The following is a 27,675-nucleotide window of genomic DNA, read 5'->3' on the forward strand; positions in this document are numbered from 1 at the left end:
AATACGCAGAGAAAAAATGAGCTATGAAGGAAAACTGGCCAAAAATATTAAGGAGGATAGTAAAACCTTTTTTAGGTATGTGAAAAGAAAAAAAATGGTGAAGACGAAAATTGGGCCCTTGAAGTCAGAAACGGGTGAATTTATTATGGGGAACAAGGAAATGGCAGAAGAGTTGAATAGGCACTTTGGATCTGTCTTCACTAGGGAAGACACAAGCAATCTCCCTGTTGCAATAGTGGCTGAAAGACCTAGGGTAATAGACGAACTGAAGGGTATTTATGTTAGGCAGGAAATGGTGTTGGATAGATTGTTAGGTCTGAGGGTCGATAAGTCCCTGGGACCTGATGGTGTGCATTCCAGGGTACTTAAGGAGGTGGGTCTAGAAATTGTCGATGTGTTGGTAATTATTTTCCAAGGTTCTATAGATTCAGGATCAGTTCCTGTGGATTGGAGGGTGGCAAATGTTGTCCCACTTTTCAAGAGAGGAGGAGGAGAGAAACCAGTAAATTATAGACTGGTTAGCCTGATGTCAGTGGTGGGAAAGATGCTGGAGTCAATGATAAAAGATGAAATTACAACTCATTTGGATAGCGGTAACAGAATAGGTCAGAGTCAGCATGGATTTATTAAGGGGAAATCGTGCTTGAATAATCTTCTGAAATTTTTTGAGGATGTATCTATGAAGATGGATAAGGGAGAACCAGTGGATGTAGTGTACCTGGGCTTTCAGAAAACCTTTGATAAAGTCCCACATAGGAGGTTGATGAACAAAATTAGGGCACATGGTATTGGGGGCAAAATGCTGAGTTGAATTGAAAATTGGCTGGCTGACAGGAAGCAAAGAGTAGTGATAAACGGGTCCATTTCGGAATGGCAGGCAGTGGCCACTGGGGTACCACAAGGTTCAGTACTGGGACCGCAGCTGTTTACAACATATATTTATGATATTGACAAAGGCATTGCAAGTAATATTAGCAAATTTGCCGATGACACAAAGTTGGGTGTCAGTGTGAAATGTGAGGAGGGTGCTATGAGAATACAGGATGGCTTGGACAGGCTAGGTGAGTGGATGGATGCATGGCAGATGCAGTTTAATGTGGATAAATGTGCGGTTATACACTTTGGTGGCAAGAACAGGAAGGCAGATTACTATCTCAATGGAGTCAAGTTAGGTAAAAGGGGAAGTACAACGAGATCTAAGTGTTCTTGTACATCAGTCAATGAAAGCAAGCATGCAGGTACAGCAGGCAGTGAAGAAAGCTAATGGCATGCTGGCCTTCATAACAAGAGGAATTGAGTATAGGAGGAAAGAGGTCCTTCTGCAGCTGTATAAGGCTCTGGTGAGACTGCACCTGGAGTATTGTGTGCAGTTTTGGTCTCCAAATTTGAGGAAGGACATTCTTGCTATTGAGGGAGTGCAGCGTAGGTTCATGAGGTCAATTCCCAGAATGGCGGGACTATTATATGTTGAAAGATTGGAGCGACTGGGCTTGTATACACTTGAGTTTAGAAGGATCAGAGGGGATCTGATTGAGGCGTATAAGATTATTAAGGGATTGGACACTGTGGAGGCAGGAAGCATGTTTCCGCTGATGGGTGAGTCCAGGACCAGAGGACACAGTTTAAAAATAAGGGGTAGGCCATTTAGAACAGAGTTGAGGAAAAACTTCTTCACTCAGAGAGTGGTGGATATATGGAACGCTCTGCCCCAGAAGGCAGTGGAGGCCAACTCTCTGGATATTTTCAAGAAAGAGATAGATAGAGCTCTTAAAGATAGTGGAATCAAGGGTTATGGGGATAAGGCAGGAACAGGATACTGATTGTTAATGATCATCCATGATCATAATGAATGGTGGTGCTGGCCCGAAGGGCCTACTCCAGCACCTATTGTCTATTGTCATAACATCAGCGTAAAAGTTAACTCTGAAGTATTCGCAGCAATCTTCAGCCACAAGTGCTGAATGGATGATACATCTTGGCATCCTCCAATGGGTCCCAGCATTACAGAAGCCAGTCTTCAGCCAATTCGATTCACTCCACGTGATATCAAGAAACAGTTGGAGACACAGGATACTGAAAAGGCTCCAGATCTGCTGATCCCCTAGCCAAGCTGTTCTATTACAGTTACAACACTGATATCTACCCAACAAGGTGGAAAATTGCCCAAGTACGCCCTGTACACAAAAACGAGACCAAATCCAACCCAGATATTAATGCCCCATCATTCTACTCTCAATCATCAGTAAAGTGATGGAAGGTGTCAGTAACAGTGCTATCAAGCAGCACCTGCTCAGCAATAACCTGCTCAGTTTGGTTTCTGCCAGGGCCACTCAGCTCCTGGCCTCCTTAGAGCGTTGGTTCAAACATGGACAAAAGAGCTGAATTCTAGCCGTGTGGTGAGAGTGATGGCCCCTGACATCAAGGCTGCATTCGACTGAGTGTAACATCAAGAAGTTCTAGCAAGGCTGGAATCAATGGGTATCGGGGCAAACTTTCTGGAGGTTAAAGTTATACCTGACACATAGGAAGACAGTTGTGGTTGGTGGAGGTCAGTCATCTCAACTCCAGGATATCTCTGTAGGAGTTCCTCAGGGTAATGTCCTCGGCTCAACCATCTTCAGTTGCTTCACCGATGACCTTCTCTCCATCATAAGGTCAAAAGGAGGGATGTTTGCCAATGACTGTACAATGTTTAGCACCATTCGTGACTGCCCAGATACTAAAACAGTCAGGGTTCAAATGCCACAAGATCTGGACAATATCCAGGCGTGGGCTGACAAGTGGCAAGTAACATTTGCACCACATAAATGCCAGGCTATGACCATCACCAATAAGAGATAATTATGAGAAAACCACCTGCCCTTAACATTCAATGGGTTAACATCACTGAATCCCCCACTATCAACATCCTGGAGAGTAACTCAACTGGGCTCACCACATCAACACAATGGCTACAAGAGCACTTGTGAGGAAGGGTAGGACCCAAAACGTTAACTCTGATTTTTTCTTCACAGATGCTGCCAGATCTGCTGAGCTTTTCCAACAACTTCTGCTTTTGCTACAACAGCAGACCAGAAGTGAGGAATATTACAGTGAGTAACTCACGTCCTGACTCCTGAAAGCCTGTCCACCATCCACAAGGCACAAGTCAGGAGTGTAATGGAATACTCCTCACTTGCCTGGGTGGTTGCAGCCCCAACAACACTCAAGAAGTTTGACACCATCCAGGACAAAGCAGCCTGTTTGATTGGCACTACATCCACAAGCATCCACTCCCTCCACCACCGACGCTCAGTAGCAGCAGCGTGTACAACCTACAAGGTGCACTGCAGAAATTCACCAAAGAGCCTAAGACAGCACTTTCCAATCCACAACCACTTCTAACTAAAAGGGCAAGGGCAGCAGATACATGGAAACACCACCACCTTCAAGTTCCCCTCCAAGCCATTTACCATCCTAACCTGGAAATATATCACCATTCCTTCACTGTCTCTGGGTCAAAATGCTGGAATTTCCTCTCTAATGGCATTGTAACTCAACCTGCAGCAGGTTGAGTGCAGCAGTTCAGGAAGGCAGCTCACCACCACCTTCTCAAGGGAACTGGGGATGAACAAGAAATACTGGCCAGCCAGTGACACCTACGTCCCACAAAATGAACAGTAAAAATATTTTACACCCGAGTACCTTCTCCCATGACGTTCTTCCAAGCCCTCACACTCGGCCTTGTCATTACATGGGCAGCTATCACAAACAATCTATTTTCAGCCACTTATGGTCTCCAAGAGCAGGTACTGATTCTCCCAGGCTGGCCTTTACTCCATGCTTTTGTCTTCCCAACTGTTTCTCTCTCTCTATATGGGGTCCAACTCCACCTATTATTTACTCTTACCCCTTACCCCACCCAACCCTCAGCATATATACCAAAATCTTCGTAGCTACAATTCGCTCTGTAGAGGGGTCACTGAACTTGAAATGCTAACAGTTTTCTTTTCACAGGTGTTGCCAGGCCAGCTGTGTCTTTCCAGCAATTTTTGTTGTTGTAAATATTTGATTAGTATTGAATGAAATGTCAACTTTCCTGCTTCACTGATGCTGCCTGACGCGCTGCAATCCTCCAACTATACACCGTTGCCTCTGACTAAAGCATCCGCAGTTCTTACTATCTTCGAATCTTCTAAATATGCTTTTCCAGTAAACCTTAACCCAGCAGGCAAATCTTCAAAACTTCAAACAGTATTTTTTTTTAAACTATCTTGTCTAAGAAAGATCAATTGTCCTACAGTTCCATGCAATTAATGGGAATTTTTAAAAATATTAAACTTCAAGTGATTCTCAAAATAGCATGTGTTTTACAACGACTCTCTTCTCCAAACCCAGCATAAAATGCACAGCATGTGATTTGAAGTAATGCTTTTGGATGCATGAAACAGCTGATATCAATGTCCTACTTCTTCATTAAGTTTTTTTTTACAGGTATCAACAGTCAATCAGTCCATACAGCTTATCTTTCTGTACAAGTCTGTGATTGTATAATTTCCCCTACTTCCATTTTGGATGGTGCTAGGAGTTGCAGCATAGTCAAGCAACCAGTGACAACCAACATAAAGCAGTACTTAAGAAAGAGGTGAAATAAACAATATCACCATCAAGCCTGCTCTGCTATTCAATTTGATAACCCCTGATCTTGGGCTTAAGCCCCACTTTCAGTCCTCTTCACATTTCTCTTCAGAGACCAAAAATAAGTCCCTCGGCCTTGAATGTTCAGCAATGGAGCATCTACAATCCTCTGGATGGAGCATTCTGGTTAGGAACACTTGGGGTCAAGAAATTTCTGATGGTAGTCTTAAGTGATTGAACCCATGACCCAAATTCCCTAAACAAGGAAATAAACCTCTCGAGTATTCTGTCAAGCTCATTCAAAATCTTTCAGTGAGATAGTTTCTAAATCTTCGGAACTCAAGAGAATACAGACTGAATTTACTCGGCTTCTCATCCCAGGTACCAAGCTAGTGAACCTTCCTTATCCTACCAGAATCTGCTGAGTTTGATTTCAGGAAAACTTATCATGCCAGAGATAGTAGGAACGGCCGATGCTGGAGAATCTGAGATAACACGGTATAGAGCTGGATGAACACAGCAGGCCAAGCAGCATCAGAGGAGCAGGAAGGCTGACGTCTCGGGCCTGGACCCTTCTTCTGAAGAAGAATCTTAACCCGAAACGTCATCCTTCGTGCTCCTCTGATGCTGCTTGGCCTGCTGTGTTCATCCAGCTCTACACCTTGTTATCTCAAACTTATTATGCTACTTGGTTTATGGAGATGAATCTGCCGAGACCAGCTTAGGGATTGGTGGTACAATTGCTCCCTCTCTCTGCAGTAATACTGAACATATCAGAGGTAGGCTCTTTACTCAGAGCGGAGTAAGGGCGTGGAATGCCCTGCCTGCAACAGTAGCAGAGTCGCCAACTTGAAGGGCATTTGAATCGTCATTGGATAAACATATGGATGATAATGGAATAGTGTAGGTTAGATGGGCTTCAGATTGATTTCACAGGTCGGCGCAACATCGAGGGCCAAAGGGCCTGTACTGCACTGTAATGTTCTATGTTCTATATGGCTCAAGATCAACGATAGCAAAGTGTGGAGCTGGATGAACACAGCAGGCCAAGCAGCATCTCAGGAGCACAAAAGCTGACGTTTCGGGCCTAGACCCTTCATCCTCTCTGATGAAGGGTCTAGGCCCGAAATGTCAGCTTTTGTGCTCCTGAGATGCTGCTTGGCCTGATGTGTTCATCCAGCTTCACACTTTGTTACCTTGGATTCTCCAGCATCTGCAGCTCCCATTATCACTAGCTCAAGATTAACTTCCACTTTCAAATATTTGTGGACCCCTAGTGGTTAATTAACAAACAACTTTCGTGCCAGCAAGAAAAAAGCTAAGACCTATTCAAAACAAGAATAAACCGTTATGCACAGAGATAACAGGAACTGCAGATGCTGGAGAATCCGAGATAACAAAAAGTGTGAAGTTAGGTGAACACAGCAGGCCAAGCAGCATCTTAGGGAGCACAAAAGCTGACATTTCAGGTCTAGGCCCGAAACGTCAGCTTTTGTGCTCCTAAGATGCTGCTTGGCCTGCTGTGTTCATCCAGCTCCATACTTTGTTAAGTCATTATGAGAGTGTGCCCACAGAAAACACACACACCAAGCAACATTCTAAAGGACTTAAGACACACTGAGCCAAATGCAGCTACAACATGGGAGTTATAAAGCTTTTACATAAGTTGGCCATGGGCCAAAGCAGACTTGTGTTTGACATGTTCTTAAGAAACTGAGCAAAGAGATGAGGCAAATAAAGTAGAAAACTTCTTAGTTTCAATCCAAGGTCTATGCAGGTTGACAAACTACAGACTAAGTTCCTGAAAAGGGGCATCAAGATAATTACACTCAAATAAATTTCTAGAATATTATATCTCCAACTGATTCCTGGTACTAAAGGGTTAAAAGTAAAAAGCAGATGTACATTGGTGCTATGTAGAACATGGCACAAATGTAAATGTGGAGTGCTGCCAATATCATATGACTCCCAACAATAATTCTAAGTTTGGTAGCACTTAGCTACCAACATTGTCACTTCGTCAATACATGTGACCTCAATGTCACTTGCATGGGGGAGGGGAAGAAGTGTTCCTTTTCCTGGAATCACAATACCACGTCATCCAAACTATTCTCTCTAAAACAATTATCAGAAAAATTTACCAATTTATTTCAAAAGCAGAAATTGCTGGAAAAGTTCAGCAGGTCTGGTAGCATCTGTGAAGAGAAAACAGAGTTAACATTTCTGAGGGAGGGCCACCGGACGGACCTGAAACATTGATTCTGTTTTTACCTTCACAGATGCTGCCAGACCTGCTGAGCTTTTCCAGCAATTTCAGCGTTAGTTCCTGATTACAGTATCCGCAGTTCTTTTGGGTTTTATGTGATAACAAGACCTGGTGTGTGTGTGTGTGTGTGTGTGTGTGTGTGTGTGTGTGTGTGTGTGTGTGTGTGTGTGGGGGGGGGGGGGGGGGGGGGCGGGGAAGAGAGAGAGAGCTGGGTCAATGGGAAAGTTCTGAACTCTCCCATATCCCAGCCCCATACCCCACATGCCAGGCTGCATTATCAGTCTGCCATTACACACTACCTATTGTCACTCACTAACATCTCCATTAACAGCTATTCACCCTCCGAGCCAGATCATTATCTACTCCTGTGTCTGCCCAAATGTTCTTCAAGTTCCTTGGGCTCTAACATCAATCGCTTACTCCTTAACCACTCTCCCCCACCCAATCTTCTGCATATAAACCAACATTTTCCTAGCTACCATCAGTTCTGAGGAAGTTGCATTGGATCCAAAACGTTAGCTCTGATTTCTCTTCACAGATGCTGCCAGACCTGCTGAGCTTTTCCAGCATCTTCTGCTTTTGTTTCCGATTTACAGCATTTGCATTTCTTTTGGTTTTTATCAATTTATTTCACTCCTTTTTTTCCACTATTGTTCTGCATTTTGCAAATATTATTCAATTTCCTTTGAAAAATTATTCTTGAATATGTTTCTGTAACCTTTTCAAGTCAGATAATAACTTGACATACTAAAAATCTCAGCTTGCCTTTTTTCTTTCATTTACCTTAAATTTCTGTACTGTGGCTAATAGTCCTTTTATTGCCAGATTCAATTTCTCCTGTTCATCTGAACAAAACTCCTCACGGTTTTGAACAATTCAATAAATATTCCCTTTACCTTTCCTGCTCTATGAATACCAAACTCAGGTTCTCGTCTGCCCGCTTAAATGGGGTCCTGTGCCTTCAGCAACATTCTACCAAATTTCCTGTGTACTCTCGCTAAGGCTTTGACATATTTCCTGATCAGCATTCGTCAAACCCTCTGTAAAGCAGATGCACTGGTTTCAAGCATAGCCTCCTCAAGTGTTTAAACTCAGGGTCACAAAGGAGTTGGGTCTCCTGAAGAGGATTAAATTGGGTAAGTCACCACAGCCTGACGGTATTGCATTGCATTGGGACTCTACAGTGGCTAGAGAACTGGCAAGTAGCTAATGTCGTTCCTCTGTTCAAGAGGGGAAATAGGTATAATTGAAGAAACTACAGATTGGTTGAGTCTCACATTGGTGGTTGGGAAGCTACTGGACAGAATTCTTATGGATAGGATTTATGTGTATTTGGAAAAGCATGGCCTAATTAGGGGCAGTCAGCATGACTTTGTGCAGGGCACATCATATCTTATCAACTTGACTGAATTTTTTGAGGAGGTGACAAAGGTGATCAATGAGGGTAGAGCAGTGGATGTTGAATACATGGATTTTAATAAGGCTTTCACCAAGGTTCCTCATAGTAGGCCCATCCAGAAGATTAAGATGCATGGGATCCATGGTGACTTGGCTGAATGGACTAGTGTGTACCACAAGGGCCGGTGTTGGGTCCACTGCTGTTTGTCATTTTTATAATTGACCTGGATGAGGGTGTAGAAGGATGGGTTAGTAAATTTGCAGACGACACTAAGGTCGGTGGAGTTGAGGATAGTGACGAAGGATGCTGTAGGTTGCAGACAGACATAGATAAGCTGCAGAGCTGGGCTGAGAGGTGGCAAATGGAGTTTAATGTGAACAAGTGTGAGGTGATGCACTTTGGTAGGAGTAACCGGAAGGCAAAGTAGTGGGCTAATGGTAAGATTCTTGGTAGTGTAGATGGGCAGAGAGATCTCGGTGTCCATGTACACAGATCCTTGAAAGTTGCCACCCAGGTTGACAGGGCTGTTAAGAAGGCATACAGTGTTTTAGCTTTTATTAATAGTGGAATCGAGTTCCAGAACCAAGAGGTTATACTGCAGCTGTACAAAACTCTGGTGCAGCCGCACTTGGAGTATTGCGTACAGTTCTGGTCAACGCATTATAAGAAGGATGTGGAAGCTTTGGAAAGGGCGCAGAGGAGATTTACTAGGATGTTGCCTGGTATGGAGGGAAGGTCTTACAAGAAAAGGCTGAGGGACTTGAGGCTGTTGTCATTAGAGAGAAGAAGGTTGAGAGGTGACTTAATTGAAACATATAAAATAATCAGAGGGTTAGATAGGGTGAATAGGGAGGGCCTTTTCCCTAGGATGGTGACGGCGAGCACGAGGGGGCATAGCTTTAAATTGAGGGGTGAAAGATATAGGGCAGATGTCAGAGGTAGTTTCTTTACTCAGAGAGTAGTAAGGGAATGGAACACTTTGCCTGCAACGGTAGTAGATTCGCCAACTTTAGGAACACTTAAGTCATCATTGGATAAGCATATGGACGTACATGGAATAGTGTAGGTTAGATGGGCTTGAGATCGGTATGACAGGTCGGCACAACATCGAGGGCCAAAGGCCTGTACTGTGCTGTAATGTTCTATGTAGAATGAGCTTGCCGATAGAAAGCAGAGGGTCGTGTCAGAAGGGTGTTTTTCAGGCGAGAGGTCTATGATCAGTGGTGTTCCACAGGGATCAAGGGCTACGGAGAGAGTGCAGGAAAGTGGAGTTGAAATGCCCATCAGCCATGATTTAAATGGCAGAGTGGACTTGATGGGCCGAATGGCCTTATTTCCACTCCTACGTCTTATGGATTTGTACTAGGACCTCTGCTGTTTGTAATATATATAAATGACTTAGATGAAGATGTCGAAGGGTGGGTAAGTTTGCAGACAATACAAAGATTGGTGGAGTTGTGGATAGTGTAGAACGTTGTCAAAGAATACAACACGATATAGATCAAGTTTGATATGGGCAGAGAAATGGCAGATGGAGTTTAATCTGGTAAGTGTGAGGCACTGTACTTTAGAAGACCAAACGTATACAGTTAATTGCAGGATCTACACAAGGATCTTGGGGCTCATGTCCATAGCTCTCTGAAAGTGGCCAAGCAAGTAGATAGGATGGCATGTGATAATGGGAACTGCAGATGCTGGAGAATCCAAGATAATAAAGTGTGAAGCTGGATGAACACAGCAGGCCAAGCAGCATCTCAGGAGTACAAAAGCTGACATTTCGGGCCCAGACCCTTCATCAGAGAGCTCTCTGATGAAGGGTCTAGGCCCGAAACGTCAGCTTTTGTGCTCCTGAGATGCTGCTTGGCCTGCTGTGTTCATCCAGCTTCACACTTTATTATCTTAGATTGTCTTTATTGGTCGGGGAACTAAGTACAAGAATCAGGGTGCCATGTTGCAGCTTTAAGACCTTGGTGAGGCCACTTTTTGAGTACTGCATTCAGTTCCAGTCACTACATTGCAGGAACTATGTGAAGGCCGCTATGAGGCTACAGAAGAGATCTTCCAGGATACTGGCATGGATTAGAGGGTATGAGCTGTAAGGTTTGGCTAGAAAAACCCGGGTTGTTTTCTCTGCAATGGCGGAGGCTGTGTGGAGACTTGAAAGAAGTTTATAAAATTATGAGATGCACGGATAGGGTTGACAGTCAGAATCTTTTTCCAGAGTTGAAATGTCTAATACTAAGGGCATGCATTTAAGGTGAGAGGGGGAAGTTCAAAGGAAATCTGAGGGGCAAGTGTTTTTACAGAAGGTGTTAAGAGTCTGGAATGCGCAGTCAAGGGTTGGGTGGAGTGGAGGCAGATATGATAAGGGCATTTAAGGGACTTTTAGGCAAGCACAGGAATATGCACGGAATGGACAGGTATGCACCAAGGCCAGGCAGAAGGGATTAGTTTAACTTGGGGTCATGTTCAGCACAACACTGTGGGCCAAAGGGCCTGTTCCTGTACTGCACACTTCTGTGTTCAATGTTTTAATAGCAGCCATGTGAGTGATGAAAGTGGAGATCTGTGGTGGAACCATACTTCAGAAAGGAGTGAATAATTTTGGGAAAGGATGAGGAGAAATTAGAAAACCGCAGGGCAAACAAAAATGTTCAGATAAGTCAAACCAGTGCTACTTTATAGAAATACGTTTGAACCTTGCATACAGACAATTTTAGTAGCTCCACCTTTAATAACATTTTTAACATGTCTGCGTGTATGCATCTTCAGCAGCCATGAAATTCACAATTTGCAGCACAAGGCCAGCAGACATACTAGCAGAGGTAAACTATTCAGCCCATGACTTTGCATTACCATTCAATAAGGTCATGGGTGATCCGATAATCCTCAACTCCACCTTCTGGCTTTTTCTTCTTAAGCCTTATTTCTCTTACCTATTAAACATCTATCTCAGCCTTGGTTATAGTTGATCACACAGCTTCAATCGTCCTCCATTTCAAAGAATTCTGCAAACTCAGTACCCTCTGTGCTAACTAGGCAACCCATTACTCTAAGATTATGCCCTCTGGTCCTATTCTCCCACAAGGGAAAACAATCTCTCTGCATCCAACTTGTCAAATCCCCTGAGAATCTTGTATATTTCAATAAGACTGCCTCTCATTCTTCTTTAGGGCTCCTTTCCTAATTTTATACTCCATTCCCTTTGAATGACCATGATTGAGTGCTCAACCTTGCAAATGGAACAAGTAAGCTCCTGTCAATCTGACACGACACAGTCACAGACATACGTGAACTATGGTTATAGGACAAAGAAATAAAAAGGTTCTTCGTACATTAACCTGTTCAAAACTTAACTTACCTTTTTTGGTTCGGGTCAAATTTCTTTGCCTGCCTTTTCTTTAAAATATATCCATTGCAGGGGGGAGAAAACAATTATTATCAACACTGTGCACTGACTTCCCTTCCCAAAAGTGAAGTCAATCGCAGGACATCAAAGCTATCCCTCATGCTTGGTTTAGCTCAGGGATTTAACAGCTATGTTCACTACTTCATTGAAGAAAGTCCCAAATGAACAAAAGCGACAAGATTTCTACATCAATTGTGATGTGCATTTCTATGAGTCTCTCAAATAACACTGTTATGCCAAGGTGAAATAAAAATAAGGATGTAAATATGAAACCTGCAGTGTTTTACACCTGCTTTGTTCATATATGAATTCCAAATCCAGTCATCCTTTTGTTTGTGATCACGTTAACTACACTGTCTTTGGAATAATTAATTGTGATGAAATAAAACAGTAAAATAGCAAATTGTGACTTGTTCAGTCCTTAGAAATATTTGATTTATTCGAGTTTTGTCAGTTTTTAACGACCAAAGAATGATTGTCAATTGCTTGAAACTATGCTGTTGCGAGCTCTTTTGAAAAGGTAGCCAATGGGAAAATCCAATTCAGCCAGCAGCATTAGGATCCAAAATAAAGTCAGTTTGAGCCCATTTATAGAAGGATGAAACAGTCAACAAATCTGAAAATTCAAGAAACAAGCTTAAATCTAACGTCCACAATTTACTAAAAACGATATTCAAGTGCTCAGGAGGCTGAAGATATCTGCAAGGGGCTAAGTGAATCATGTGGAAAAAGTCAGATAAAGCAGCATGCTGTTTTTCTGCAAGGTTTGTTGAAATAAAAAGATTAGACTTGCTATCCTGGTAATTGTTTTGCTGGTGTGTTTAAATTTAAACAGGAGACTGAAATCCCCATGCCACTCTTTGCCATTTTAAAATATATCACAGGTGCAAACTTGCAATGTAGCAATTTAACATTCAGTGCCAAAATGTGTCAAGAAAGCCATACCAAGCCTTAGTCATATAGGAATCATTCCAGTTAAGTGGATTTGAAATAGACTTGTATAAAAGAAATTAAGTTCTTCGGATTAATTTGTCCCACTACACAAATCAGCAATATAGATTGTCTGGCACAAAAACAGAAGTTGCTGGAAAAGCTCTTCAGGTCTGGCAGCATCTGTGAAGAAAAAAATCAGTCAACGTTTTGGGTCCGGTTACCCTACCCCAAAACTGTTCTGTTTTTGCTCCTGATATAGAGCATCCAGAGTTCTTTCGGTTTTTACTTAGATTGTCTGACAACCTTGACTGTTGAGGGAAATTAGAAAAGCCACTAGTAAAAATTCTCTTGTTACTATGATATTCCCAGGTCCATCTCCAATATCGTGTCTTTTACCGAATCTAATTTCAGGTGAGCTGGAATACCACTCCATAGGGAAGGCAGCCATTTCCAGGGTTCAAAAAGCAGCATTTTTGAGCTAGATGTTTCGACGGAGGTTATGATGTAGCTGTATGAGATGCTGATTAGGCCATAGCTAGAGTAGAACATAGAACATAGAACATAGAACAGTACAGCACAGAACAGGCCCTTCAGCCCACAATGTTGTGCCGACCATTGATCCTCATGTATGCACCCTCAAATTTCTGTGACCATATACATGTCCAGCAGTCTCTTAAATGACCCCAATGACCTTGCTTCCACAACTGCTGCTGGCAACGCATTCCATGCTCTCAACTCTCTGCGTAAAGAACCTGCCTCTGACATCCCCTCTATACTTTCCACCAACCAGCTTAAAACTATGACCCCTCGTGCTAGCCATTTCTGCCCTGGGAAATAGTCTCTGGCTATCAACTCTATCTATGCCTCTCATTATCTTGTATACCTCAATTAGGTCCCCTCTCCTCCTCCTTTTCTCCAATGAAAAGAGACCGAGCTCAGTCAACCTCTCTTCATAAGATAAGCCCTCCAGTCCAGGCAGCATCCTGGTAAACCTCCTCTGAACCCTCTCCAAAGCATCCACATCTTTCCTATAATAGGGCGCCCAGCACTGGACGCAGTATTCCAAGTGCGGTCTAACCAAAGTTTTATACAGCTGCAACAAGATCTCACGACTCTTAAACTCAATCCCCCTGTTAATGAAAGCCAAAACACCATATGCTTTCTTAACAACCCTGTCCACTTGGGTGGCCATTTTAAGGGATCTATGTATCTGCACACCAAGATCCCTCTGTTCCTCCACGCTGCCAAGAATCCTATCCTTAATCCTGTACTCAGCTTTCAAATTCGACCTTCCAAAATGCATCACCTCACATTTATCCAGGTTGAGCTCCATCTGCCACCTCTCAGCCCATCTCTGCATCCTGTCAATGTCCCGCTGCAGCCTACAACAGCCCTCTACACTGTCAACGACACCTCCGACCTTTGTGTCGTCTGCAAACTTGCTGACCCATCCTTCAATTCCCTCGTCCAAGTCATTAATAAAAATTACAAACAGTAGAGGCCCAAGGACAGAGCCCTGTGGAACTCCACTCACCACTGACTTCCAGGCAGAATATTTTCCTTCTACAACCACTCGCTGTCTTCTGTTGGCCAGCCAATTCTGTATCCAAGCAGCTAAGTTCCCCTGTATCCCATTCCTCCTGACCTTCTGAATAAGCCTACCATGGGGAACCTTATCAAATGCCTTACTGAAGTCCATATACACCACATCCACAGCTCGACCCTCATCAACCTTTCTAGTCACATCCTCAAAAAACTCGATAAGGTTTGTAAGGCATGACCTACCCCTCACAAAGCCGTGTTGACTGTATTTGATCAAGCCATGCTCTTCCAGATGGTCATAAATCTTATCCCTCAGAATCCTTTCTAACACCTTGCAGACGACAGACGTGAGACTTACCGGTCTATAGTTGCCGGGGATTTCCCTATTTCCTTTCTTGAAGAGAGGAATTACATTTGCCTCTCTCCAGTCCTCAGGTACGACTCCAGTGGAGAGCGAGGATGCAAAGATCTTCGCAAGTGGCGAAGCAATTGCATTTCTCGCTTCCCAAAGCAGCCGAGGACAAATCTGATCCGGGCCTGGCGACTTGTCAATCTTAATGTTTGACAAGTACTTGGGTAGTTTCAGTTACCACAATGTAGGAAAGTGGCGATGCATTGGAGAGTTTGCAGTGGAGAAGAGTGGGATATTGCCCAAACTGGAGTGATATAACTATAAAGAGAGACTAGACAGGTTGGGGACAGTAGGAACTGCCGATGCTGGAGTCTGAGATAACAAGGTGTAGAGCTGGATGAACACAACAGGCCAGGCAGCATCAGAGGAGCAGGAAATTTGACGTTTCCAGTCTGGACCCTTCTTCAGAAAAGAACCTTAGGAAGGTTGGGGTTAATTTCCTTGGAGCAGAGAAGGCTGAGGGAACTTGATCAAGATGTACAAAATTATGAAAGGCATAGATGTTCCCCTTTACTTCAGGGCACATTAACCAGGCCACATATTTTTAAAATAAGGGGCAGGAGGATTAAAGGGGATTTATGGAGAAATGTTTTCACCCAGAGGGGGGTAGATATATGGATATCTACCTGAAAACCTGGTAGAGTTGGAAATTAGCACAACATCATAGTAGTATTTAGATTAATACTAAATGCCATAGCATGCAGGGCTACAGACTAGGTGCCGTAAAATAGGATTACAGTATATAGATGCTTGATGACCAGCACAGATGCAGTGGCCAAAAAGCCTCTTTCAATATTGTAACTCTCTCTGACTGTATGTATGAAACTTAAAGCAGCAGGGACTCATCCAATACTTTGCTGTTGAAAAAGCCCTGCTGAGACCATATCACATTCTGTCATGGTCTCATCCTGTCAGGAGTCACATTACGATGGTAAGTGAGTGCTCTGCAATTAAAATATTAACATATCTTTTTAAATGTAACTTCTTATTCTAATGCATCGTAACAATTCTGGTGGTGGGGAAAATAAAACAAAGCAATAGAAAAAGGCTCAACTTTATTTATTTTGCTGTGTCCAAAGACTACTAACAATGCCAGTAAACAAGTTTGAAACAACAAAACTATCATGCAGAAACAGAACAATTAAGTCTCTTTTCATCAATGCTCAAATTAAAATTTTATGTAAAGAAATACATTAAGATTTATGATTTAGATTCAAGTTGTCATAGCTTCCTGTGATTTAAAGCTGAAAATTAGACTGAAATTCCATTCCTGCACGTTTCACTAACTCTGACATTCCTTCACAATCTGCAGCCTATTCCTAAACCAGAAAAGAGGCCTGTGCTGAGGTTCAAATTTCCCATGCAAATACCACAATGGAAAGACACAAGAAAACACAAACTTTGTTTAAAAAAATTGTCTGGTGAGAAGTAATGAAGGCTTTCCTCATGTGAGTGCTTTTAAACACAGTCATACAGCACAGTACAGACTCTTCAGTCTAACCAGTCCTCGCCACCCATAAATCCAAACTAAACTAGTGCCAACTCTCTGAACTTGCCCTATATCCCTCCAAACATTTCTTGTTCACGTACTTATCCAAATGCCTTTTAAATATTGTAACTGTACCCACATCCACCACTTCCTCTGGAGTTCATTCCACACACAAACCACTCTCTTTATACAAAAATTGTCTCTCATGTCTTTTAAAATCTTCCCTCTCCACCTTAAAAATATGCACCCAACTCTTGAAATTCCCCACCCTAGGGAAAAGACACCGGCCATTCACCTTATCAGTACCCCTCATGATTTTATAAACCTCGATATGGTCAGCCCTCAATCACATACACTCTAATGAAACAAGTGCTAGGCTTATACAACCTCTCCTTATAACTCAATCCTCCATTCCCAAGCAATATCCCGGTAAATCTCTTCTGAACCCTCTGCAGCTTAATAATGTTCACCCTTTTATAGGATGAGTAAAACTGTACACAGAATTCCAGGAGAGGCCTCACCACATCCTGTACAACTGCAACATAATGTCCCAACGCCTATTCTCAAAAGATCTGAACAATTAATGCAAGCGTACTAAGTGTCTTCGGAACCATCCTGTCTATATGTGATGTAAAGTTTAAAGAATTAAATTTCTGAACCCATGGGTGTCTCTGTCCTACACCACCACCCAAAGACCTCCTTTTAAATCTGTAAATCCTGCCTTTGTCTGTTGTACCAAAATACAATACTTCGCATTTATCTAAATCAAACTCCACCTGCCACTCTTCACTTTATTGATCCAATTGATCAAGATCTCTTTGTAATCTACAATAATGTTCGTCACTGTCCACTACACCAAACAGTCTTGGTGTCATCTACAACCTTACTAACCATGCCTTCTATATTCTCATCTATATATTTACACAAACAAAAGTGGACCCAGCATGGATCCCTGTGGAACACGGCTGGTCACACGCCTCCAGTCCAAAAAACAACCTGCCATCAAGCCAATTTTGTATCCAACTGGCGAGCTCACTCTGAATCCCATGTGATCTTACTTTACTAATTAGTCTACCATATGGAATCTTGTCAGAGGCTTTACTAACATCCGGCTAAACAAAGTGTCTACTCCTTTTCAGCAAAGGACTGAAAATCTGTTCTGCAAAAGGATCTGAACCCAAAAAATGTCAATTGACTGGCCTCACTACAGATATCAAAGGGTGAGTCTTACTTTTACAAAGCTGTAGGCTTCAAACCAGAATTTTAGCACTGAACTTTTAAACTTGAAAGTTGCTGAAGGCAGACAAGTCACCAAGACCTGATGGCTACATCCCAGGGCCAAGGAAGTGAAGGCATTACATAAAATATTCCAGAACTCCTTAGATTCTGACAGGGTTTAGGTGGATTAGAAAATGCTAATATGTGATGGCCCTGTTCAAAAAGGGAGATTGGCATTAGGTAACAGAACTAGTGCAGATATGATGGGCCAAACGTCCTCCTCCTGCGCTGTAACAAATCTGAGATTCTGTGAAGGGAGAGAGAGATGGAAAGCAGGAAACTATAGGTCAATTAGTCTAACATCTGACATCTGAAAAGTTTTAAAAGTCCATTATCAAAGAAGAATTAACAGGACATTTAAATAGAATAGAACAGAACAGAACAGAAATTTATTGTCAAGCGTACTTTTACATGAAAAATACAGTGAAAAGTTTTATCAGTTGCCAAACCACAGCACCATTATTAAATGGCAGAAGTCATACATAATAATAAAAAAGTAAAATTAAGACTAAATTCATTGTAGTTCAGTTAACGGCTCTTGGGCTCAGGGAAAGGCAATGCAATCAAACAAAATGAACATCATTTTGAGAAACAGAAGTCATATTTTACAAATCTGCAAGAGTTCTTTGAGGATACAATACCTGATGTTGAGGAAGGCATTCAATAAAGTGCCTCATAAAAGGTTATTGCACAAGATAGGAGTTCTCAATGTTACGGCTAATACATTAAATGGATTGAAGATTGGTTAACACACTGAAGATAGAAACAGGATTAATGGATCTTTTAAGGTTAGAAAGACACAACTGGTGGAGTGACAAGATAACAAAGTGTGGAGCTGGATGAACACAGCAGGCCAAGCAGCATCTCAGGAGCACAAAAGCTGACGTTTTGGGCCTAGACACTTCAGAGAGGGGGATGGGGAGAGGGTTCTGGAATAAATAGGGAGAGAGGGGAAGGCAGACCGAAGATGGAGAGGAAAGAAGATAGGTGGAGAGGAGCGTATAGGTGGAGGGATGTGTGGGAGATGGCCCAGGTGAACTTGAGGTTGGGATGGAAGGTGTTGGTGAAGTAGATGAACTGTTCAAGCTCCTCTGGGAGCAAGAGGCGGCGCCGATACAGTCATCAATGTAATGGAGGAAGAGCTGGGGTTTGGGGCCTGTGTAGGTGCGGAAGAGGGACTGTTCCACGACCTATCCCCTCCCTACCTCCCCACCTGTACTCTCCTCTCCACCTATCTTCTTTTCTCTCCATCTTCGGTCCACCTCTCCCTCTCTCCCTATTTATTCCAGAACCCTCTCTCCATCCCCCTTTTCTGATGAAGGGTCTAGGCCCGAAATGTCAGCTTTTGTGCTCCTGAGATGCTGTTTGGCTGCTGTGTTCATCCAGCTCCACACTTTGTTATCTTGGATTCTCCGGCATCTGCAGTTCCCATTATCTCTGGTGGAGTGACATCAGGATAAATGCTATGAGCTCAATTAGCTACTACCTATACAAATGACTTAGTAGCTCATTTTCAATGATTTGAAATTGGGAGCAGAGTGTATTGTATCCAAATCTGTTGGTGATACAAAAATTGGATGGCATATTGTGATCAGGGCATGAATCTGAAGGAGGTTGAATGAGTGGACCATAAACTGGAAGATGAAATTTAATGTAGGAAATTGAGAGGTCATGCACTTTGGTAAGGAGAATCAAAAAGGTAGAACAATATTTAAATGGAGGGAGACTCCAAGAAAACCCCAGGGATCCGGGGGTTCTTGTGCAGGAAACATAAAAGGTTCGCAAGCTGGTACAGGAGGTAAATAAGGAGGCAAACTGAATTTTGGCTTTTATTGCTAGGTGGTTGGAATTTGAAAATCAGTAAGTCTGGTTACAATTGTGCAGGGTACTGGTGATGCTGCACTGAGAATACTGTTCAGTTTTGGTCCTTGTGTTTAAGGATACAGCAGAGGTAGTTCAAAGGATATTCGCTAGACTGCTTCCTGGGATGCCAGCATTTGGCCCATTTCCATCCAAACCCTTCCAATTCATAAATCCATCTAGATGCGTTTTACATGTTGTAATTGTACCAGCCTCCAACAGTTCCTCCAGCAACTCATTCCATACATACACCACATTCTGCATGAAAAAGTTGCACCTTAAGTTCTTTTTATATCTTACCCCTCTCACCTCAAACCTACGCCCTCTAGTTTTGGGCTCCCCTACCCTGGGGAAAGTCTTTGGCAATTCACTATATCTATGCTCCTTGTGATTTTATAAACCTCTACAAGGTCACCCCTTAACTTCCAATGCTCCAGGAAAATAGCCCCATCCTATTCAGCCTCTCCCTGTAGCTCAAACCCTCCAACTCCGACCACATCTTTGTAAATCTTTTCTGCAACCTTTCAAGTTTAACAACATCATTCCTAGAGCAGGGAGACCACAATTGAACGCAATATCCCACAAGTAGCCTAACCAATTCTTCTGCTTTTATTTCTAAGAGTTGTTATTAAAATACAGAAGTCCCCTCTCATTCACAATTGTTATTTGTAAGCACCAAGTATAAAAATGCCTCTTCATAGTGTGGCATAGCAACATGGCCTGCATGCTCCACCCACAATTACACCACTAGAACTCCTTTATCCTGGTTGCAGCATCACAGACTCACCACGGGAAGGCAGGTGGTTTTAAACAACTGACCAGACCTTGACAGTGACATGTATTTACATAATGTCTTAAACATCATAAAATGTCGCAAAGCAATTTGCAGTATCAATATCAGTCAAAAGATCTTCCACCGAGTATGCAAAGTGACATTTAGACAAATGGTAATTTTTTTTTATCAAATAGAGGTCTTAAGTAGATCTGAAAAGGAGGATAAAAGTGGAGATGCAGCGAGAGTGCCAGAGGAATTCCAGACCTAAGGGCCTAGGCAAGTGAAGACACAGCCACCAAGGTTTTAAGATGATAAAAAACAGGAGTTTGATAGTTTTGTATTTTCTGTATTTCTCATTAGAAGGCTGGTAGCCACAGCATTCGACATGGAACATCAGAGACTGGGAGAATGTTTTTAAGCAAAGACTTATAAATGCAATAGATACCACATACCAGTGCTAAAATTTATACTGAATCTTCTTCCAAAAGGAAAATACATGCAGGACCATTGCCAAAATAAAAGACAAGACACTGGGATTTTCAAAAAGAAGTTAAATAGCTTCTTTCAGTGTGATTTCATTTCAAAGTAACAGCAACAATATCAGGCAAGTTTTTGACTGCCCGCGGTGCAACTGGATCTCTGTGATTCGCCCGCTAAGAACAGGGCATCCTCGTGAAAAACCATACAATTATTACCAAGTTTATCGTAACTTGAAACATCAGCAGAGTGCTGGAATACAATCCTGTTCTAACTGGAAATTCCCATTCATGTAATTCAAACATGGTTTGCTTGACAGTAAACATGCACAATGATAACGATCTGTCCTGAAACAGGTTCGTTCAGATAACTATTACAGCACAGATGAAAAATCAATTATGGGGCCCTCATGATTTATTTTGTGGCTTAGTTATTTACTCAATGAATGTTCCTGTCAACTCTCCCCATCCCACAGACCCCTTTGCCCTCCACGTGGACCCTCCCTCCAGCCTTTTACCTGCACTCGATCTTTTCATTGAGAACTGTCAATGTGATATCAGTCACCTCAATTTCACTGCCCCTCTCAACAAATCCAACTTATCTCCCTCTGAACTGACTGCACTCTGTGCACTCCAATCGAACCCTAACTTTGTCATCAAGGCTGCCGATAAGGGTGGTGCTGTTGTTGTCTGGCGTACTGACCTCTACCTTGCAGAGGCTGAGTGCCAGCTCTCAGATACCTTCTCCTACCTTCCCCGGACCACAACCGCACCATGGCACATCAAGCCATTGTATCCACTGCAGTTACAGATGTCATTTCATCCAGTGATCTACCCGCATCCGCTTCCAAGCTAATAGTCCCCCACCCGGCACAACTCATTTCTATCTCTGGCCAAAAATCCACTAACTGTCCAAGTAGACAGAGTGTTCAGCCCGCTCATGCCCCACAGAACTCAACTCTACCTACCTTGACTCAATCTTGTCCCCCCGGTCCAATCCAATCCATACCCACTTACATCCATGATTCATCTGACACCTTACACCGGTTTCAAGGATTCCAGTTACCGGCTCCAGCCACCTCCTCTTTACCATGGATGTGCAATCCCTTCATACATCCATTCCCCACTAGGAGGGTTTCAAGGCTCTCCGCTTCTTCCTGGAACAAAGACCTGAACCATCCCCACCCACCACCACCCTCCTCTGCTTGGCTGAGCTTGTCCTCACTGTCAACAACTTCTCTTTCAACTCCTCTCATTTTCTTCAGGTAAGAGGAGTTGCCATGGGTACCCACATGGGCCCCAGTTATGCCTGTCTCTTCGTGGGGTACATGGAACATTCCTTATTCCAGTCCTATTCTGAACCCCACCCACAACTCTTTCTCAGAAAAATCGAAGATATCATCGGTGCTGCTTCTCACTCGTCTAGAACTGGAAAACTTAATCAATTTCACCTCCAATTTCCACCCTGCCCTCACTTTCACCTGGTCTATCTCTGACTCCTCCCTTCCCTCCCTTGACATTTCTGTTTCCAATTCTGGGGATAGGCTGGCCTGTAATATCTATTACAAACCCACCCATTCCCACAGCTACCTGGACTATACGTCCTCACACCCCACTTCCTGTAAAGACTCCATTCCATTCTCTCAGTTCCTCCGTCTCCGTCGCATATGTTCAGATGAGGCCAACTTTGACAAGAGAGCCTCCGAAATGTCCACAATCCTCCCCAACCGAGGATTGCCCAGCTCCGTCGTCGACAGGGCCCTCAATCGAGTCCAACCATTACCTGCACTTCTGCCCTTACCCCTTCTCTTCCCTCCCGCAACAGCGATTGGGTTCCCCTTATCCTCACCTACCATCCCACCAGCATCCACATCCAGAAGATCATCACACGCCATTTCCACCACATCTTGATGATATTCCCCTCCCCTCCCTTGTCCGCCTTCCGCAGAGATCATTCTCTCCGGGACAGCCTGGTCCACACTTCCTCCATCCCAAACACCTCCCCACAGCCCTGCAGCACCTTCCCCTCTAACCGGCGAAGTTGCAACACCTGCCCATTTACCTCCTCCCTCCCCAGTATCCAAGGGCCCAAACATACCTTCCAGGTGAAGCAACACTTCACCTGCACTTCTAAGAATCTAGTCTATGCATTCGCTGCTCATAATGCAGTCGCCTCTACAATGGGAAACAAAGCATAGACTTGGCGACAGCTTCGCCGAACATCTACGTTGTGCTCGCAAAAAAGACTCTAAACTACCTGTTGCCTGTCACTTCAATGCACCACCCTGCTCTCTGGCTGACATCTCTGTCTCCACTACAGCATTCTACTGAAGCCCAATGCAAGCTGGAGGAACAACACCTCATTTGCGCTTGGGGACCCTCCGCTTCTTCTGGACTCAATATGAGTTCAATAATTTTAGGGCCTAAACTCTCCTATGTCCCAGCCCTCCACCACACACACCAGGCCTTGTTATCACATAGCCTGCCACTACACACCCCCTGTTGTTAGTCACTAACAGTCCCCATTAACAACTATTCACCCTCCCAGCCTGATGGGTAGCAACTCCTTTGTCTGTCCAACTGTCTTGCTCTCTCTTTGGGCTCTATGCTGTCGTTTACTCCCTACACCACCCACCTCCCTATTTTCTGCATATAAAAAGTGACGTTTTCCCAGCCACCATCAGTTCTGAAGAAGGGTCACCAGACCCGAAATGTTAACTCTGTTTTCTCCTCCACAGATGCTGCCAGACCTGCTGAGCTTTTCCAGCAACTTTGTTTTTGTTACTGATTTAGAGCATCTGCAGTTCTTTTGGTTTTTATTTAGTAATCCAAAATCCTTGACTAATTTTCTAGGATAAATGTATTCACATTTCACAGACCATCACCATCATCACAGATGGTGAAATTTAAATTAACTAAAAATCTGGAATATAAAGCTAGCCAATGGAATACATGTAACCACTGTCGATTGCTGATTCCCTTTTTAGGGAAAGGAAATCTGCCACCCTTACCTGGTCTGGCCTGTCTATGGCTCCAAACCCACAGCAATGTGGTTGACTCTAAACTGCCCTTTAGGAATTTAGAGATGGGCAATAAATTTTGGCCTAGTCAGCAACATCCACATCGCATGAACAAATAAAAATGCAACACGTCTTTTTTTTCAGTAATACCGCACTCAGATTCTGCACCATCACGTAATTTCTTGCAAACAATTGCACTAATGTGGGGCTGGATGAACACAGCAGGCCAAGCAGCATCTCAGGAGCACAAAAGCTGACGTTTCGGGCCTGGACCCTTCATCAGAGAGGGGGATGGGGAGAGGGAACTGGAATAAATAGAGAGAGAGGGGGAGGCGGACCGAAGATGGAGAGTTGCAATGGGAGAGAGATTCCCTGAGGTTGGTCCGGAGGGAGGAGGGTAACTTCTTCAGGTTAGGCATCCCTGAAAGAGGCTTCGCAGTGAGGTTAAAATAGTATCAAAGATAATGGGAACTGCAGATGCTGGAGAATTCCAAGATAATAAAATGTGAGGCTGGATGAACACAGCAGGCCAAGCAGCATCTCAGGAGCACAAAAGCTGACATTTCGGGCCTGGACCCTTCATCAGAGAGGGGGATGGGGAGAGAGCGGGAGGCGGACCGAAGATGGAGAGTTGCAATGGGAGAGAGATTCCCTGAGGTTGGTCCGGAGGGAGGAGGGTAACTAATGTGGGTTCTACATGACTGAGATTAAACCAGGCCAGTATTAGTTTGCTTATATGCAGTAGTGAACATTCAAGTGCGCTCTAAGCTGATAAATGAGTGAAATAAAATACTGGAGAAGAGAATGAGCACATCTCTGGAAAAAACCTGGCTGAACTGCGAGCAATAAAAGTACAATCAGAATATTGTATATCTGGGAATGGCAAACAAAGCAGAAAAACATCAAAAGTAAGATATCCTGAAGTGGGAGGATGATAAAACAGAGGTGATGACACACATTTGTACCAACGATACAGGCAGAATGAGTGATGAGGTCTTGCATCAAGAACGTAGGGACTTAGGCAGTAGTCTAACGAGCAGGGCCTAAAGGTTGTAATGTCTGGATTATCGCCAATTAGTACAGAAATAGGAGAATAGGACAACTGACTACGTGGTTCCTGCGTTGGTTCAGGAGGGAGGGTTTCAGAATCTTGGATCACTGGGATTGTTTTTGGGGAAGCGGGGGGAACAGGCTGCACATAGCCAAAATGCCTGGATAGTAAGAAACAGAGTATAGTGGTTGAGGCCTATTGTTCAGACTGGAGGCCTGTGACCAGTGGTCAGCCGCCAGGATCGGTGCTGGGTCCACTGCTATTTGTAATCTGGATGAGAATGCAGCAGGCATGGTTTGTAAGTTTGTGGGTAATACCAAAATTGGTAGTATAGTGGACACTGAAAGAGGTTATCTAAGAGTGTAACACATCTTGAGCAACTGGGCCAGTGAACCGAGGAATGGCAGATGGAATCTAATGCAGATAATTGCAAGGTATTGCATTTTGGTAAGACAAACCACGGTAGGACTTTTGCAATTAACGATGGGGTCCTGGTTCCTGTAGGCAAATGCAGAGACCTAGAGGTGCAGGTATTTAGTTCCCTGAAAGGGGTGGTGAAGAACACATGCGGCACATTTGCCTTCATCTGTTAGTACAGGAATACAGCAATGAGTACAGGAGATGGAGTGTCACATTGTCACTGTACAAGACACTGGTAAGGCCACATTTGGAATACAGGATAGAAGTGTGGTGGCTTTCCTACTGGAAGGAGGTCATTAAACTGGAAAGGGTGCAAAAAAGATTTATAAGGATGTTACTGAGACTGCAAGGCTTGAGTTATTAGGAGAGGTTGCATAGTCTGGGGCATATTTTCGCTGAAGCGTAACACATTTATAAGAGATTTATAAAGACAAGAGGAGCACAGATAAGGTGAATAGCCAATGTCTTTTCCCCAGGGTAGGGAGTCCAAAACTAGCGGGCATAGGTTTAAAGTGAGAGGGCAATGATTTAAAAAGGGACCTGAGGGGCAACTACTTCCACATTGGTGGTGTGTATATGGAACAAGTTGCCAGAGGAAGTGGTAGGTGCTGGTATAATTACAACATTTAAAAGAAATTTGGATAGATACCATGGATAGGAAAGGTTTACAGGGATATAGGTCAAATGCCAGCAAATGGAACTAGTTCAGTGCAGGAAACCTGGTCAGCATAGATAGGTTGGTCTAAAGGGCCTTTTTCCATGCTGTATGACTCTCTCTAAAAAGATAAAAATCCAAAATGTAAACAAGACCATGAGAGAAAATAAAATGTGTAATGAAATTTCAAGAAGAGTTCAAACCAACAGACAAAATCAATAAACTGCTGTTCTTCCTATCCCAAAGGTCAAGAAGATGACAGAGACAAAGCTTGTTAAAAATCCACAAATTTAAGGAACAAAGGATGCTGGAACTGCACTTCCATACCATGAAAATAAATGTCACCTTTATCCATCTTGTATTAAAAACAATTCAAAAAGAGAAATGCCTCATGGGTATCATTATAGGTTTAGAATGATATGGGCCAAATGCAAGCAAATGGGATTACTTCCATTTAGGAAACCTGGTTGGCATGGACGAGTTGGATCGAAGGGTCGGTTTCCGTGTCGTATCAACAGAGGTACTGTCAAGTGCCCTTTTATGATAAGGGAAGCATGCAAAATTAACAAACTTCTCTGGGAATACAAGCGCACATTAAAATTTTTTACTGAGAATGCTAACAGTAAGGTTGAGTAGCACAGCAGATCACAAACCTTGTTTACATCATCTGATTCACTCACACTGGAAGACAGTTTTGTGAATTCAGATCTGTCCCAGTTGGATACCTCCCTCCCCTTCCTGGACCTCTCTGTCTCCCTTCACCGTGCACACTCAATTCCTTGTCCAGAACTAACAGTTAAAAGATTGCAAAGCGCTAACCACATTATTTAAACACCCGAATATATTTTAACTGGACTGAATGATGTACACTGTGTATTCAAAGAGCACTTTTTCATGTAAGTTTAACAAAGTGAAGCTATACTACAAAACAACTGGTCATTGATAGGAGAGAATTCAAACCTAAGTTAGAAGAAGCCCAACTCCAAATTTAACTTCAGAGATAATGGGAACTGCAGATGCTGGAGAATCCAAGATAACGAAGCGTGAAGCTGGATGAACACAGCAGGCCAAGCAGCATCCCAGGAGCACAAAGGCTGACGTTTTGGGCCTAGACCCATCATCAGAGAGGGGGATGGGGAGAGGGTTCTGAAATAAATAGGGAGAGAGGGGGAGGCGGACCAAATGCAGTTCCCATTATCTCTGATCACAATTTTAACCTTACTGTGAAGCCTCTTCCAGGGATACCTAACCTGAAGAAGTTGCCCCCTCCTCCCTCCGGACCAACCTCAGGGAATCTCTCTCCCACTGCAACTCTCTTGTCTCCACCTATCTTCTTTTCTCTCCATCTTCGGTCCGTCTCCCCCTCTCTCCCTATTTATTTCAGAACCCTCTCCCCATTCCACTCTCTGATGAAGGGTCTAGGCCCGAAACATCAGCTTTTGTGCTCCTAAGATGCTGCTTGGTCTGTTGTGTTCATCCAGCTTCACACTTTGTTATCCAGATTTAATTTGCAATTTTAAAATCATTACAGTTACAGTATAAAGGTAATCCTAATAGACAAGATCACAAGAATCAACAGACTATGACTCTGATTTTACTGTTGAAACAAAGAGAAGGAAATTGATTGGGACAACACATCCATCCTAGGACAAGCCAAACAGAGACACGCACGAGAATTCCTAGAAGCATGGCATTCCAACCGGAACTCCATCAACAAACACATTGGCTCCAAATCAATCTACCATACCCTGAGAAAAAGAACAGGAAATGACATCACTAACCCAAGGAAACCTAACCAGATAAATAGAAAGCGGGACATAAAACCAGCGCTTCACCGGAGGCTCACTGTTGATGTTACCTAGAATGGTGGTGAAACATCTGGGAACAAAATTTCCAGCTCAGTGAGCCAGCTTACATCTGGAACAAAATAAAGACCCACTCTTCTGCGGACCGAGAGGAGGAGAGTGCTGTGTTGGAGGTGGAAGGAAGACGTTGGGTTGGCTGTGCACCCTTGCAACCAGTGGATCTTAATGCTGGCTTCGGCCTAATGCTGGTTCAGGGGAGCAGCCAACC

At 43.4% G+C, this 27,675-nt stretch overlaps 1 protein-coding gene and 1 long non-coding RNA gene across 3 annotated transcripts in view; one reads left to right on the forward strand and one right to left on the reverse strand.

Moving 5' to 3' along the window:
• nktr (natural killer cell triggering receptor) overlaps positions 1 to 27,675 on the reverse strand; it is a 240,111-nt gene that overhangs the window by 165,821 nt on the left and 46,615 nt on the right. The window lies entirely within an intron of this gene.
• On the forward strand, positions 15,446 to 25,955 carry LOC125460726 (uncharacterized). Its single transcript, XR_007249327.1, has 3 exons — positions 15,446 to 15,509; positions 17,207 to 17,287; positions 25,849 to 25,955. It is a non-coding gene; the product is annotated as an uncharacterized LOC125460726 (long non-coding RNA).

The sequence above is a fragment of the Stegostoma tigrinum genome, chromosome 2 (assembly GCF_030684315.1).
Source record: "Stegostoma tigrinum isolate sSteTig4 chromosome 2, sSteTig4.hap1, whole genome shotgun sequence".
Lineage (NCBI taxonomy): Eukaryota > Metazoa > Chordata > Chondrichthyes > Orectolobiformes > Stegostomatidae > Stegostoma > Stegostoma tigrinum.